This window comes from Mirounga angustirostris, unplaced genomic scaffold (genome assembly GCF_029215605.1).
Source record: "Mirounga angustirostris isolate CCGP_5_RB_7025 unplaced genomic scaffold, mMirAng1.0.hap1 SCAF_4, whole genome shotgun sequence".
NCBI lineage: Eukaryota > Metazoa > Chordata > Mammalia > Carnivora > Phocidae > Mirounga > Mirounga angustirostris.
In genome coordinates this window covers 18,477,979-18,492,810 of record NW_026991712.1, presented here as the reverse complement: position 1 = coordinate 18,492,810, position 14,832 = coordinate 18,477,979, and the positions used below count along the sequence as shown (strand labels likewise).

The 14,832-nt window shown below is 40.7% G+C and overlaps 1 long non-coding RNA gene across 2 annotated transcripts in view; it reads right to left on the bottom strand.

Annotated features, from left to right (window-relative positions):
- Positions 1–3,198: 3,198 nt before the first annotated feature.
- LOC135364069 (uncharacterized) overlaps positions 3,199–14,832 on the bottom strand; it is a 93,729-nt gene continuing 82,095 nt past the window's right edge. For both annotated transcript variants that reach the window (XR_010410530.1, XR_010410531.1), the window contains 3 exons: positions 14,615–14,827; positions 4,286–4,479; positions 3,199–4,136 (listed from right to left, as the gene is read on the bottom strand). This is a non-coding gene — a long non-coding RNA (uncharacterized LOC135364069). The remainder of the gene's footprint in view (positions 4,137–4,285; positions 4,480–14,614; positions 14,828–14,832) is intronic.

The following is a 14,832-nucleotide window of genomic DNA, read 5'->3' as shown; positions in this document are numbered from 1 at the left end:
AGCCTGGGTGGCTCAGTCGGTCAAGTGTCCAACTCCTGGTTTTGGCTCAGGGTCATGAGACTGAGTCCCGCATCAGGCTCCCCACTCAGTATAGAATCTGCTTGAGATTCTCTCCCTCTGCCTCTCCCTCCCATGCTCTCTCTCTCTCCAAAATAAATAAATAAAATCTTAAAAAAATAAAGTTATTGTCCATGCTATGGCTAAAACCTGGGTTTCCTGACTATTTAGTGCCTTCTCTTAGAAGAAAATGGAGTTCTCAGTAAATCATCGTCAGAAAAGAAGTTTCAGCTCATACTTTTAAGGGTCTCATAGATTTGTTCTTGGATACCAATAATTCAAAGGAGGTGTCCTGAGTGCAAGTGAGATGGCTATCCACTGTAACTGAGATATTTTCATATCTCCTCCTGAATGCTTCAGAGGAAATACTTTGATATTCTTGGTGCTGAGGAGGGCTTCTTTTGTCAGGATAGTGGTGGTTCCCTGCCTTTTTGGAACTTATGGCTTGGTGATTAAGAAAATATTGGACAACAAACTCTAGGTTCCATGAACCGTCTGAGCCAGAGAATGCAATGATCAAGGGTAGAGAATATCTCATTTTCTTGAATTATAATTATTATTCTTTATTTTCTTTTCCTCTCTTCCCCAAAAAGTAAGTTAGAGATGAGAGGTGATATTAAACAGAAGAAACTGACATAGGTCTTGGAATAAACTAGGGGCACCTGGGTGGCTCATTTGGTTCAATGTCTGCCTTCAGCTCAGGTCATGATCCTGGGGTCCTGGGATCGAGCTCCGCGTCTCACTCCCCACTCAACGGGGATTCTGCTTCTTCCTCCCCCTCTGCCCTTCCCTCTGCCCCTCTCAAATAAATTAATAAAATCTTTCTTAAAAATGTAAAAAAAAAAAAGTCCTTGAATAAACTGTATTTAAATGCAATACTACCATGACTCCTGCTATCTGTATAACCCTGATCCTCACTTTTCTCATTTGCAAAATAGGAACAGCATTTTGCTGGGGCTATTGTGAGAACCAAAGGATGCCTCTGGCCTGTAAAATGTGTACTAAACCAATAGTCTCAGAACCATGGGACAAATGAAAAGTCAATAGCAAAAGGGTCACTAACCGTTTTAGGCAGGAGAGACGTTCACAAATATTGGAGAATATTGGGTTCATGTAATTTGCAAAACCCAGGCAATAGCTGTCTCCATAATGCCAAATACTTTAAAACTTAGAACTTTATGGAGAGCTAAATTTTAATGTTTCCTTGCAGATGTTTGGCATTGTACAAACATAACCAAAGAACAGTTGGAGTATTTGCTCTTATTATAACATATTCTTTGTAATTGGTCATTGCACATCTTCTAAATTCTCTCAGACAAGTGGGATAATGATGACCAAAAGCACCTGAAGCTATTCTGTTTTCCATGGACAGTTTTAGATCTGGCACAGATCTGGGAGGTATGAGAAATATAAAATCTAACCCTGAACATTTCCAGGACTCCATTTTAACATTCACTCATTCAAAAACAATTTATTGAATTCCTGCTATATGCCAAAAACAGTGCCAGCACTAGAGAAAGCCTAGTCCTTGCCCTTAGAAGGATAATTGTCTAATGGACAGAGCTATTAATTAAGTAATCAAACAAGCAAGCACAAGAGTCCAGCTATGATAAAGTCTTTTATCAAGAAAGCCATGGTGCTGTGAGCACACATCATAAGGACTGGACTTCCTGATGGCTTCTCTGAGAAAACAGGATTCATATCTGGGAGAAGATAAAAGAAAATTGAGTCAGGTGGGAACGAAGAAGATTCCAGGCAGATGAATGTATTCAGACCCTGTGTTATGGGTGAGTATAGGAAGCATATAAAACTGAAGGAAGTCTCTGTGGCTAAAGAGGCTCAGTGACAGGAAGACTGTGGCAGTGAGTCTGGACAGTAGGTGACAGTAGGTGGTGGCTGGTGTAATTCAATCACATAGGATTGTTTCAGCTTTAGTAGGAGCCAAATCCTCCCCATTACCCTAAGGGCAATGGGAAGACACTGATGATGGTTTTAAGGCAGAGGAGATAATTGATCAGAGTTATGCTGCTTGGAAAGGCTGCTCTGGCTAGTTGGTGAAGAAAAGATTTTGGATGGAGGCGAGTAGAGAGCATGCAGGGAACCAGTTAGAATCTACTGACATTTACGTGGAAGAGAATCATAGCTCAGAATGCTGTTTTGTTTGAGATCGAGAAGGAAAATGCAAATATAGGAGAGACACAGGAGATGTGAAATCCACAGGACGTGGTGTGGACTGACCATGACTGTGGGCTAAGTCAGAGAGGCTTCTGGTTATGCAGCCAGATCTAGAGTGGACCCTCTGTTGCCACAAGGATATGAGATAAGGAACAGGCTCAAGAGTATTAGAAAACCATAAATTATGTTTTAGACATATTAAGTTTAAGAAGTGTTTGGGATATTGAAGAGGAGATATTCAAAAGGATTCTGGAGGGGCGCCTGGCTGTCTCAGCTGGTGTAGTGTATGGCTCTCAATCTCGGGGTTCTGAATTCAAGCCCCATGTTGGGTGTAGAGATTACTTTAAAAAAATAAAATAAAATCATAAGAATTCTGGAGATGAGCCCAAACCAAAGTAAAGGTTTCTCCCGTATCACTACACTGGAGAAAGTGAACCGTGGTACCTGTAGGAGGCATGTGGATGAGAGATGGGTATTGGTTTCTAGCCAGCCAGCTCTACCTCCAAGGATAAGCAAGGAGCCGGGTGCTGAGCCTCATGAAGAGGCTTGGATGGTCTAGGCATTTTCTGGGACAACTACTCCCATTTCTTGTGTCATTCCTCCTGCTTTCTTTTAGATTCACAATTCTAGCGGCCTGTTCCCTGAGACTGTGTGTGCCTGGGGCACCAGGGGGAGGGCGGTGTGCAAGGAGAACCAGGAAGACCGTCCCACTTTGCTCCAGAAAGGATGCCTCTGATTCAAAAGGTGTCCTTGCCATTCAGAACTCATAATCAAACACAGGGCTCTTTGAGGGTGAGAGTGAAGTAAGATATAAGTGGCCTGCTGAAAGGAACATGTGCGGAAGAGGGAGTCTAGAAAAGGTTATTTTTCCTTCCCTATATAGGAAATTACTTTATCCTGATTCGAGGAGAAAGAACAAACCGAAAAGCACTATTTGAGAGTGACATTTTTTATTGAAGTTACGAAACCTACATCTCATCTAATAGATAAGCTCACTTCCCACTCGCTCACATTCTATTGTTATTTAACCATATTCACTCCCCCACCCATTTTGAGAAAAAAAAATTAAAGTGCATCGGTGTGATATCCTTCTCCCCACTGCCACCACCTGTTCTTTCCTTCATGGAAAATATAAACTGTCCCTTTTAGCAAGACTGAAGGGTCTTTATCTGTTATCTGTCACTGACACTTGAAAAGAAAGGTAGCTGGAAACGAAATATCTTATTTCAATCGCTCATAAAATTTCCCTCTTTCTGTTTGATAAGCATTCACTTTGTTTTACTTGAAGTAATACTTCACATGAACAGGGAGAAAATGCTGAAGCAAAGGAGAAATTCTTCTATTAAAGGGTTTGCATGATACTTGAGATTGGCTTGCTTAACATCTTTTCCATCCTCCTCGGGTGTGTTTTCCAGGCTCAGAGGCTGCAAAGCTGGGTTCCAGATGTGATTTAAGTTCTGCCAATTGGGTGCAGTGATTGGCAGCGAAACTGAATTCCCAATGGAATTAAGTACGGAGAGAGGCGGCAGGATGCAAGACACTCGTTCCGCTTGTGCAATAGAGTAGACCCAGCATCGCTCTGGGTCTAGAAGTAGTTACTTGTCTTGTGACACCGTTATCCCGAAGGCAGGCATCATTTCCAACTCTCAACTCCTGCCTGGACTAGAGCTTGACATCTTGACAAGCCAGTCTGCGGTTTTATCCCAGAAGTCAAGGCTGGAGGCACAGCTGTTCCGGTCCTTTCAGGAATTTGGAAAATACCTTGAAGTACCTTATTCTCTGTGGAGTAGAGCATAGTCGTTTGGCAGGTACACTCTAGGACCAGAATAGTTGGGTTGTAATCCCAGCTCAGCTAATCAGTAACTGTGTTACTTCGGGCAACTCTCTAAACTTCAGGGTTTCATCTGAAAAAATGGGGAAGTCACTTACTGCCAGGGCTGCTGTGAGGACTGAATCAGTGGGTATACACAACACACTCAGAGCAGAGCCCCGGGACACAGGAGGTGCTCAATACATCTTAGTTGTTACCTCGATCAAGTCCTTTACTACTTACAATAATGAAAGAGTTTCCTTCTTCCTGCGTCTGAATTCTCACTGATGATACAAAGTGCATTCAAGTTTGTCATCAGTTGTGCAACTCTGGATGAATTGCATTTGTAGTTACAAGGTTCACAGTCTCAAAGATGAACTGATTTTGATGGCCAACTAACTGCACTTGAATACTTGCAAAATATATTTCTCCAAGCCCTGAAATATACAAGAAATATTAAGGAAATAAGTGGTGAGAATAAAAGGGTAAATGCAGTATTTTGTAGGATAGTAAGGAAAGAAAATGAGTTTTTTTCCTCATATATTTGATCTTTTAAATAGATACCCTCAATTTCATGAAATCCACATGGAAGTTATGATTTACACTTCAGCACCTACAATTGGAAACAATATTCTGAAGTGCCACCATTTCTCCCCTTTGTAAAATATTTATTCATTTCTACTTGGTACATGCTGCCAGTTGCAGGAAGCATTTAGAAGCAAAAGAAGGGAGTTTATGTAAAGTTGCACCTAAAGATTATTCTGGGTCATTAAGAACTAGAGTAAGAACAATAGACAAGCAGCTGAAGGGACTTTCCTCTCCCTTTTGAGAGGTGACTTGTGCTCGATCAAGATCAGATAAAAAGGAAAAGAGTGAACAATATTAATAACAGTGCGTGCTGTCTACTATAGGCTTACCATTGGCCAGGCCCTGTCCTCTGAACACAAACAAGATTCCTGTGAGGCAGTATTATCATTATTATCCCCACTTTACAGATGAGGAAACCAAAGCACAGAGTCCCACAGTTACAAGGGACACAGAGTCAGGGCTGAACACAGGACATATGCAGTACCAAAGTCCACACATTTAATCTCTGCATCTTACTGCCTTGTATTATTAGAGTAGCCTTGCCATTTATTTTTTTTAAAAGATTTTATTTATTTATTTCAGAGAGAGAGAGTGAGAGAGAGAGCACGAGCAGGGGGAGAGGGTTCAGGGGGAGAGACAGAAGCAGACTCTCCGCTGAGCAGGGAAGACCGAGATAATGGGCTCAATCCCAGGACCCTGAGATCATGACCTGAGCCGAAGTCAGACACTTAAGACAGATGTTTAACCCACTGAGGCACCGAGGCGCCCCACCAGTTTTTCATCTTTAAATCTAAGATAGAGTTCCCAATATATAGGGACCCATGCTCATCCCATGCAGGGCAAAGAGAAGGGACAGTCTGGAGATTAGGGGTAGGCAGCCACAAATCTCTTTTTAAACACAGCAGAAGCCAATTTCCTTGTTTAATTGTGTGTGAGTTGTAGCAGTTTATAAACTATGACGTATTCAGCCATCCATACACAGGTAAACTGCTCAGAGTGAAGAGTGAAATTACATCTGTCTTCTCACAAGTCATGTGTCTTCTGAAATGCTTTTCAAACTAATTACTGTAGGTAGAGACAAAAGAGCTTGAGTTTCTCAGGGTCTGATCTTCATATTTCCAACACATGAAAACATCCTGACATCATTGTTAGGTATTGATGCTTATTACCAGAGAAGAGCCTATAATTTTTCATCATTTGGCAAGTGTTCAGGTATTGCTAACCTTCAAGTTTTAGAAACTAAGCAGGTATTTTCTCATGAAAATATATATGTTTATTATTATGAAATGGAATGAAACTTCTATTAGCATGTTGGGCTGCATTTATATAATCTTAATTATTTCTCTTTTCTTCCCTATCCAGTGGAGACCTTAATTAGGTACTATGAAAAATATTTTTGAAATTCTCATTTTGCTTTTCAGTAGTAGATAAAGGCCCTCTTTGAAATCACACACACACACAGAGCCATCATACCTTATGAAGGGGATATATTTCAGAAAATATCGTTATATAAACTTCAAAATAATACAAAACAAATTCTTATAATGGTCATTTGCTCTGCATATTTATCTGAATCACTTGGTGTATCAATTTTAAATTACATAAATGTTCATACTTTTTTCAAGATATACCAATAAAATGAAGCTCTATTAATATCTACATTGCCTTATTGAAAACATTTTATATCAAATTCATATCAAATATGGAAACAAAAAACAAAAGAAGAACTGCATTTGCTTTTCCAATGCCATATGCATATCTATATTAAAGCCTATGTGTAGAAACCAGCCTATTTATCAGCAAATAGATCAGTCAGCAGTTGGGTCAAATGATGTGGGTCCAATATGAAAGTACAGAAAGTACGCTTCAAAAACAACTTAAATATGTATATGCTCTGATGGAAGTCTGTCCACTAGTGATTCAGACAGAGGGACACCTGAGCAATTTAGGCTTTAATCTTGTGGCCGGGATTGAGTTGGAACTGGTTGGAGCAGAGTTTGTTTATCCGAAGTATCTGAAGTCAGAGCTGGTAAGTCTCCTAGTTCTGAATAGCTTTAAATGCCTATTCCCATTTGGACAGGGTTGATAAGCCTATCTGCAGATAATTAGTCCTCTCATATGAATTGCTGCATGCACATTGGTTGGACCAAGCCATGTTTTGAAAAAACCTCCTCCGCAATAGTATCTATATTTGGATTTCAGGCTTGTGAGCTTTCCTTCTTTCTTGAGTGTTTGAGGTAAATGTATACATTGGCAAATGTGACTGTTGGCCTATCAACTAGGAGATTAACGAGGGACAACTGAACAATAGATCAAAAGCGAGTTACACTGCTCTGTGTTCCTAGGGAAGGATGGATAGGTCAGGTCACAGTGAGACAACCTAGGTTTCAGGCTGTTTCATTCAGGGAGAAGAATGGGGAAGAAGAACAGGATGGTAGGAAGGTAGCCAGCTAGCAGAAACCTACCGGAGCATGGGAAAGCAGTATGAGGGAGATAGCTGAGACAATTTTGAAGAAAGAAGTGAAAGGGATAAAACTTTTGTAGGGAGAACCAAAGAGAATTACAGAATCCAGAATGGGGGTGTTGGGGGTCAGGTTAATCTTCATGAACCCTGGGGCGCCTGGGTGGCTCAGTTGGTTAAGTGGCTGCCTTCAGCTCAGGTCATGATCCCGGGGTCCTGGGATCGAGCCCCACGTCCGGCTCCCTGCTCAGTGGGGAGCCTGCTTCTCCCTCTCCTTCTGCCTGCCATTCTGCCTACTTGTGCTCTCTCTCTATCTCTCTGTCAAATAAATAAATGAAATATTTAAAAAATTTTTTAAAAATCTTCATGAACCCTTTTAGTGGTTTTTCAGAACAATAGTAGTTGTTCTTACTGTTAAGAGTTGGGGATTTTTCTTTTTTGGCTGAATCTTTTTGTTTTGTTTTGTTTTGCTCTCTTCCTCCCCACTGATAATACTCAACTGATATTCAGAAACCCCAGTATGTCTGCATCTGTAATCTAATAATTTGCAAAAATTGACTCAAGTCACCAGATTAGAACAGTTAGTTTGAGATTTAGTTTTCAGTTACTCAATTTATCAATATTAAAGCCAGGGTCAACTCCATGGATACGCAAGCTATGCAATTTTCACCAGACCCCACACTCAGAAGGTCCCTCCTTGAGGTTTAGTGCTCTGGGGACACCATCTTGGAATTCTTAATAATTCTCTTTGAATTGGAGTTTTGTAGGTCAAGTCGGACAGGACACTGGCGTATGAGCCAGGGGCCTGCAGCCTCAGCACCCAAGCAAACCTCTTCCCTCGGCCTCCATCTCTGCCTTCCTGCCTCCCCAGGATATGTTCTTAGCCGCCTGCTCCCCTCCTTCCCTCAGCAATCACTGCCAACCTCCACCTCCTGAGTGTCAGTGCAGCAAGGGGTGGGGTCAGGGGCACATGCTCTGTGTGCTGAGTAGTAGGGTGGGGGCCTGAGGGCCTGTGAGGGTCTGACTCACCCTCAAATGTCCCTGTGCCCAAGGGACCATGTGCTTACATAGAAAATTAAACCACCATCAGAAAGAGATAGACAATGGCTACAAAGGACATGGAGAAACCTTTGTCCTGCTTTTTGAACAAGGGGTCCACATTTTCATTTTGAACTGGGCCCCACAAATTATGTAGCTGCTTCTGATTAAAGATTCCTTTTTTTTTTTCAACGAGGAAAAAAGTGATTAGTCCAGTGCTATTCAAACATTGTTTAAAGGACAGGACTCATTTTTCAAGGAAACACTATGGGAATCAGCCATACTTAAAAGAGATCAGAGCGAAGCTGTCTTTTCCTGCTCTCGTATGAAGTGCAAGGCTCCTTGGATTCTGTTTCCTCACTCCCCCTCCTCCCACAGGACACCGCCACCCAGTCGTGCGATCCTACAGCTCCAAAACAGACCATCTGAAAGCCAGCCAGCTATCCCATACTCTTCATTGACAGAGGTGGAAACCCAGGCCCAGAAATTAATTAGCTTCTCCAGATTCACAAAATGTTTCATGGTCGAATCTTGGTTAGTATCCAGATTACTTGATATCCAGTCCCATACTTTTCTTCCTTTGTTGCCTCCCCTCAGATACTTCCTTGCCGTTTTTGGAGGAGCAAGCCTGCCTTGATGATGTTTAAGGATGCCCAGGATGTCACCCACCACGAGCATGCTGGTTGTGGCTGATCACATGTACTAGGGGGGGTGTTCCATGCCCGGGACGCAAGTCCTACTCATTCACCTAAATGTCCTCTCTTCCTCACTTCTGCTTTTTCACTCTGTACTTCCTATATGCTAGGCACTGAGCTAAGAGCTTTCCTGAGAATACCACACTTAATTCCCATGGTACCTCTCTAAGTGGTCAGAATCTGTGCTCCTTATTTTATTTTATTTTATTTTTTTAAAGATTTTATTTATTTATTTGACAGAGAGAGACACAGCGAGAGAGGGAACACAAGCAGGGGGAGTGGGAGAGGGAGAAGCAGGCTTCCCGCTGAGCAGGGAGCCCAATGTGGGGCTCGATTCCAGGACCCTGGGATCATGACCTGAGCCAAAGGCAGACGCTTAACGACTGAGCCACCCAGGCGCCCCTCTTCAAATACATCTTTAAAAAAAATTAGCAGAGGTTTAGAGATATCATTAGCCAAATTTTAACCTATTTTACAGAGTGATTGTGCTTGACTTCTGTGCTTTAGTAAGTGGTCATTTGGGGTGCTTTGTTATTTTGGGGGTAAGTCTCTCAGCTTAATTAACACTGACAATTTTCTTCCCAGACACACAAAGAAATTTGACATTATTACATTGCAAGATAAATACTACTTACAATATAATATCTGTAGGCAATAGAAGTGCTCAATTTATATGAAAGGCAGTTTCCTGATTTTAAATTTTTTTAAAAAAATTTTATTTATTTATTTGACAGAGACAGCAGGAGAGCACAAGCAGGGGAGAGAGGCAGAGGGAAAGGGAGAAGCAGGCTCCCCGCTGAGCAGGGAGTCCCAGGACCCTGAGATCATGATCTGAGCCGAAGGCAGTCACTTAACCAACTGAGCCACCCAGGTGCCCCTGATTTTAAAATTTATATCAGATTTCTAGGGCCCCATAACTGCCCTTTCCCTAAAAGTTTCAACAGAGCAATACAAAATAATAATAATATACTCTACGTCATACACATTCATGCATTTGTGCCACAATATTTATTGAATATGTGTTATTTTCCAAACTTTGCACTAAGGGTGGAGGACACAGGACTATATTGGCTCCATCCCCTTCCCCGAATATAACTGGACCAAGAATTTAATGTGTTGTGATTCAGACAGGTCCTGGGTACAGGAAAGGCAATAAGGAAAGAGTGCTTGCTACTACCTGGGGTTAGTAAATGTGAGGCTGGGAGAGACAAAGTTCAAGAAAGCTTCATGGAATAGGAAGGTACATAGCAGATAAGGGAAAACACCAGGCAACATTCAATTAATTTATGTGCAGTGCTTTATTAGTTACTACCTTATTTAATTTACATGATCTCATTTGGCTTTTGTACTTAACCAAGAGTTATATAACAAAGGAATCATCTCTATTTTACCAGCAACATCGTTTCGGGGAAAGATCGAATAGAAGGTAAGATACACAATCAGGACTCAAGCCTCAGTGTTTTTTGTTTTTGTTTTTAATCCTAGTTATATTCTCTTTCCATTATATAAGAGTGAGGGCAGGGCACATGGCTGCTGATTGTTACTATAATAAACACAATACCCAGTGCATAGTCTATCTCAATGAGTCAGTGACACCCCAGCAAGAACATAGTAACTCATTGAAGCTACAACACAACTCTGTGGTCATAAAACTAAAGAAGCCATTGGAATCGGGACACCAAATTCAAATTGCCACACTGTCACTAACTAACAGGATGACCGGGGTAAATCACTTGGCCCATTTGTAACTTTCTTATCCTGTACAATCAGATAGTCATGTCTACACCCACAGAATTACTGCAAGGGAACATTTCTGTTGGAAACACATATTTGATTTTAGTTGAATCTAAATTTCAACCCCCCAGTAGCTCATTCCAGACTCTTCTACCACTCCTGTAACCCATAACATCCACCCCCAGCAGCCTCCAAACTCATCAAAGATGGTGGAGCTACGGAAAATTGCTGAGCAGTGGAGCAACAAGGTCAAAACTGTTTTTAAATTCATCCTTCTTCTTTAGGTCACCTTTCCTTTATACCTTTATTCATCTCCTTTTAAAATTCTTTTTCAGAAAAGTTTACCCTCCCACTTCTGATATACAAACCCTCACTGAGTGTTTTCTTCCATCTCAATCCCACCTATTGAAAGGAGGAGGTCCAACATATCACTGTAGCAGGTGTGGGTACAGGAGGATATGAACGTCTGAGGCCATTGTTGTAATCAATCTGCCACAAGAAAGGGGCAGAAATGCAGAATCTCCCTTCATAGCCAAGGTGAAAATCATATCCAGAAATAAAGTCAGGAGTGATTTTGGGTGATTTGTTTTCCTTAACGGATCTATTTCTGATCATTCCGTGCTCATCGGAGCAACGGCTCTGAACGTGGGAATTTCTTTAACATCCGAGTCTGGCAGGGTCCTCAGAAATCAAGCGAACAAGGATCCACGAGTCAGGAGAACTAATACTACGCAGCTGCCAGACCCCGCCAAGTCGGCGTTTCGGGGAATGGAGCAGTTCCATAGAAGGGGGTGGGGGTGGCTTTGTAAATGTCAGGAGGAGCAGGGAGGGGAAGCCGGATGACCTAAGTGCCCGAACAGTCCAAGTTCTCTCCATCACTATGACTAAGGATTTGATAAATGAAAAAACATGTCAGCTGACAGGTCACTACGTAACTATTGTGTGTTTTCCTTTAAACCCTGACAGCCAGAGAGGAGGTTCCTTATGCTGTTTGCTGCTAGAAATTAATGATTTATTTTCTCACACGCGGACTTGGAAGCAGGGATCGCATCACTGTTCTCCAAGTTGTAGGTTGCCTTCTCACGTGGCCGGGCAGGCAATCCGAGCATAGCTCGCCGCCACCTTCAGCCTCTCCCGTGTGTATTTCTGCTATGATGATTTTGGGTCATTTACATTATGGAAAGAAATAGAGAACGATTAAGTGCGACCATTGAGGATGTCTGTCTTCATAGGATTCTATAGCACGCTGCATCAAATTTGAAAGCAAAAATACATTATTTCAATGAAGTGATTTGTTAAAAGATTAGAATGTGTAAAAGGTATCTTTTGCGATGTTAGAAGAGACTTGACAGATGTAAATGATCAAATTGCATGTTTTCCTAAGATTAATGCACTATAGAATGGATGGTGATTAACATAACATAATAATAAAAATAAAATAAAATAAGAAGATTAATGCACTATAGATGCCTGACAACACATTTTTTTTTTTTTTACTCATCTTCCAGGAAAAGTAGGTTTCAAATAACTCACCCCTCTTTGAAAGGTATCGCATAACTATCAGCCAGTTACATACATGAATGGATCAGAATCCAAATCATGTCGCCAGTATCTTGGCACCGGATTAACAATGACCACATCTTAATGGCACTTTAAATCTACTTTCATTGCTTAAATGTCAAATGCCATTTCATTACTCGAATCAGCAAAGTAGTGATAAAGGTGTTCCAATTCCGAGTCTAAATCTCCCTCCACAATATTGATATAATGAATTCATGACTAATTTATTTCCAATCACAAATTTTATATGTGGTATTCAAACAAATATAAACCTTTCCCTAGAAGTTGCCATGGAGGTGGTGAAATATTGAGGCTCATTAGCTTTGTTTTGCTTTCCTTTAGCATGCAGAACTAATATCTTGATCAACAGTCCAAATTCAGAATATTCCTGTAGTCTAAAACAGAATTTCCTGCTGGGAAATTTGCTCAAGAGAATTTCTTTTAAAATCTCACTAATCCAGGAGATTTGGGTTCAGATTTGCATATTCATCCAATTTTTAAGTCTTCCAAAACCATTATTACGGCACACTTTGTTAGTTCCCTGAGTTTGAGTTTAATTATAGTGGTCACTTGCTGGATTTTGTATGAAGACTATTTAAAGAAAGGTTGTATCAGATGGTAAGGCATTAAAATATGAGGAGAAAATCCGGTTTTGGCAAGGACTTGGAAGACAGGGCTGCTCTCACATTCCCTGTTAAAAGTGGTAATTAGTACAATCTCTCTGGAGGGCAATTTGGCAACAGGTATGAGAAGCTATAAACATAGGCATTCTCTTCCATCCATTCGTTCTACTTCTAAGAATTTAATTCAATGAATTAGACAAGTCTTTGCAAAAATGTGCATAAAAAGATTTCAATTCAGCATTCTTCATTCCAGTAAAAATTAGAAACAATCTAAACGCCCATTAATTAAAGATTGGTCAAATAAATTATGGTACCTTCAAAAAAGGAAACAATGTTATGAAAGTAATGATATAAATCAGAATGAAATAATATTGAAATTGGTTTCAATATTGCTAAGTGAAAAAGCAGGTTACGAGGCAGTGCATTTATGATTCTAATCTAGTAGTAACTTTATGTGTGTGCATGTGTGTTTGCTTAGACATATTCATATGGATTTGTGTGTGTATACACACAAAATCAGTAGCAAAGTGAACAGAGTATAAGCAATAGTTATACAGGGGTGGTAGGAGGATGATGAGAAAGATGATGATTGCTCTTTAATTTCTATTTTTTAATTTTCTATTTAAACTTTTTAACTCAGATTACTTGTATCAAAATAAATACATGAAAGTAGAGTAGGCTAGTTCAGTTGAGTATATTTCCCTAAAGCAGAAATGAGACAGCTGCCCAGATAATTCATTGTACAGGCTAGCCTGGCTGAGAAGCAACCCTTGAGGCTATTTGAATAACTTATTCTAAGGAAGTTAGGTAGCTAATACAGTATCAGATGATTTATCTAAAGTTATTCTTATAGAGAATTTCTCAGTAACAGTTTTTCCTTGTCTCTTCCAAGTTTCCTTTTATCCAGAAGGACCACTTTTGTGACCACTTTTTTTTTTTTCCTCTGTCCTGGTGATTAGTTTGTGCTTGTCTGTTAGAAAAGAGACATGGATCCCCCTCTGCATAAATAACATTGCTCAGCACACTTAAACAGCCTTTTCGTTCACGGTGACCCAAATTCTCTAGCTGTATTTTTCGTATAAAACCTCTTCTGTCCTCACAGTCTCTGCCTCAGACTGAGAAGGAGGAAGAATATTTAGGTTTCCAAAGTGCAGCAAGAATTTGGATAGAGTCCTCAGACAACTTACTCATTTTTTTTCTCTTCCTGGTTTCTGGCTGAGATACGTGATGTTGGAACATTATAAATCCACATCCCAGTCTTTTAAAAAATGAGGAAATACCTCTGTAAAGAAACAAAAGCTCCTGAATTGGATGCCCGTAGGAATCTATCTAGCGGTAAATAGTCTTTAGAAGAAGCAGACTGGGTGCTGAGAGTAAATAAGTTGGCTGGGGTTACACTATTTCTATGTGGCACAGCCAGAATTTCACCTGGACTCCTCACACTCTTGGTCAGATTTGGAGTGGGGTGGGGGGCAGAACTAGGTAGAAGAACATTAAGAGAGTGAAAGGATGGTATATAAAATATTTGTTAAAATTAGAGCCAGTAATGAATCTCTTCATGGACCAAGGTTGGAATGAATTAACAAATAAGAATAAGGCAATGGGATGGCAAAGATGGCCCTTAATACTGGTAAAACTGATATGGGGGGCAGTGGCTAATATATTTGGGAAAGTGGACTTATCAATACTGAGCCCAGAATTAGGGCAGGCATCCTCATCCAGATACAGAACATTCTGGAAAACCATACCCTCCTCTCTAGGAGCAGGCAGGAAACAAAAAGTAACCCTTGTTCTCTGTAGGTAGGCTACCTCCAAGGAAAAGAAAAAGGAGGAAGTGAGCTGAGTATACCCACATCACTTTTCCTTAACTTACCAGTAAGGAAGTCCCTCCTCCTCCCCTAGAGAGCACTAGGTAAGAAGGCAAGAGAGACCAGGAATGTTACAGTAGGAGAGCTTCCTCCAAGTGGTAGGAAATATCAGGGATATGGAAGAATCATTCCCATACAGCAGTCTGTGGTGTGCAGTCTGGTAACATCAAGCACCAAATAGTGTTTTCTTTTTCAGCTATCATGAATTTGATGGATTCCTTGG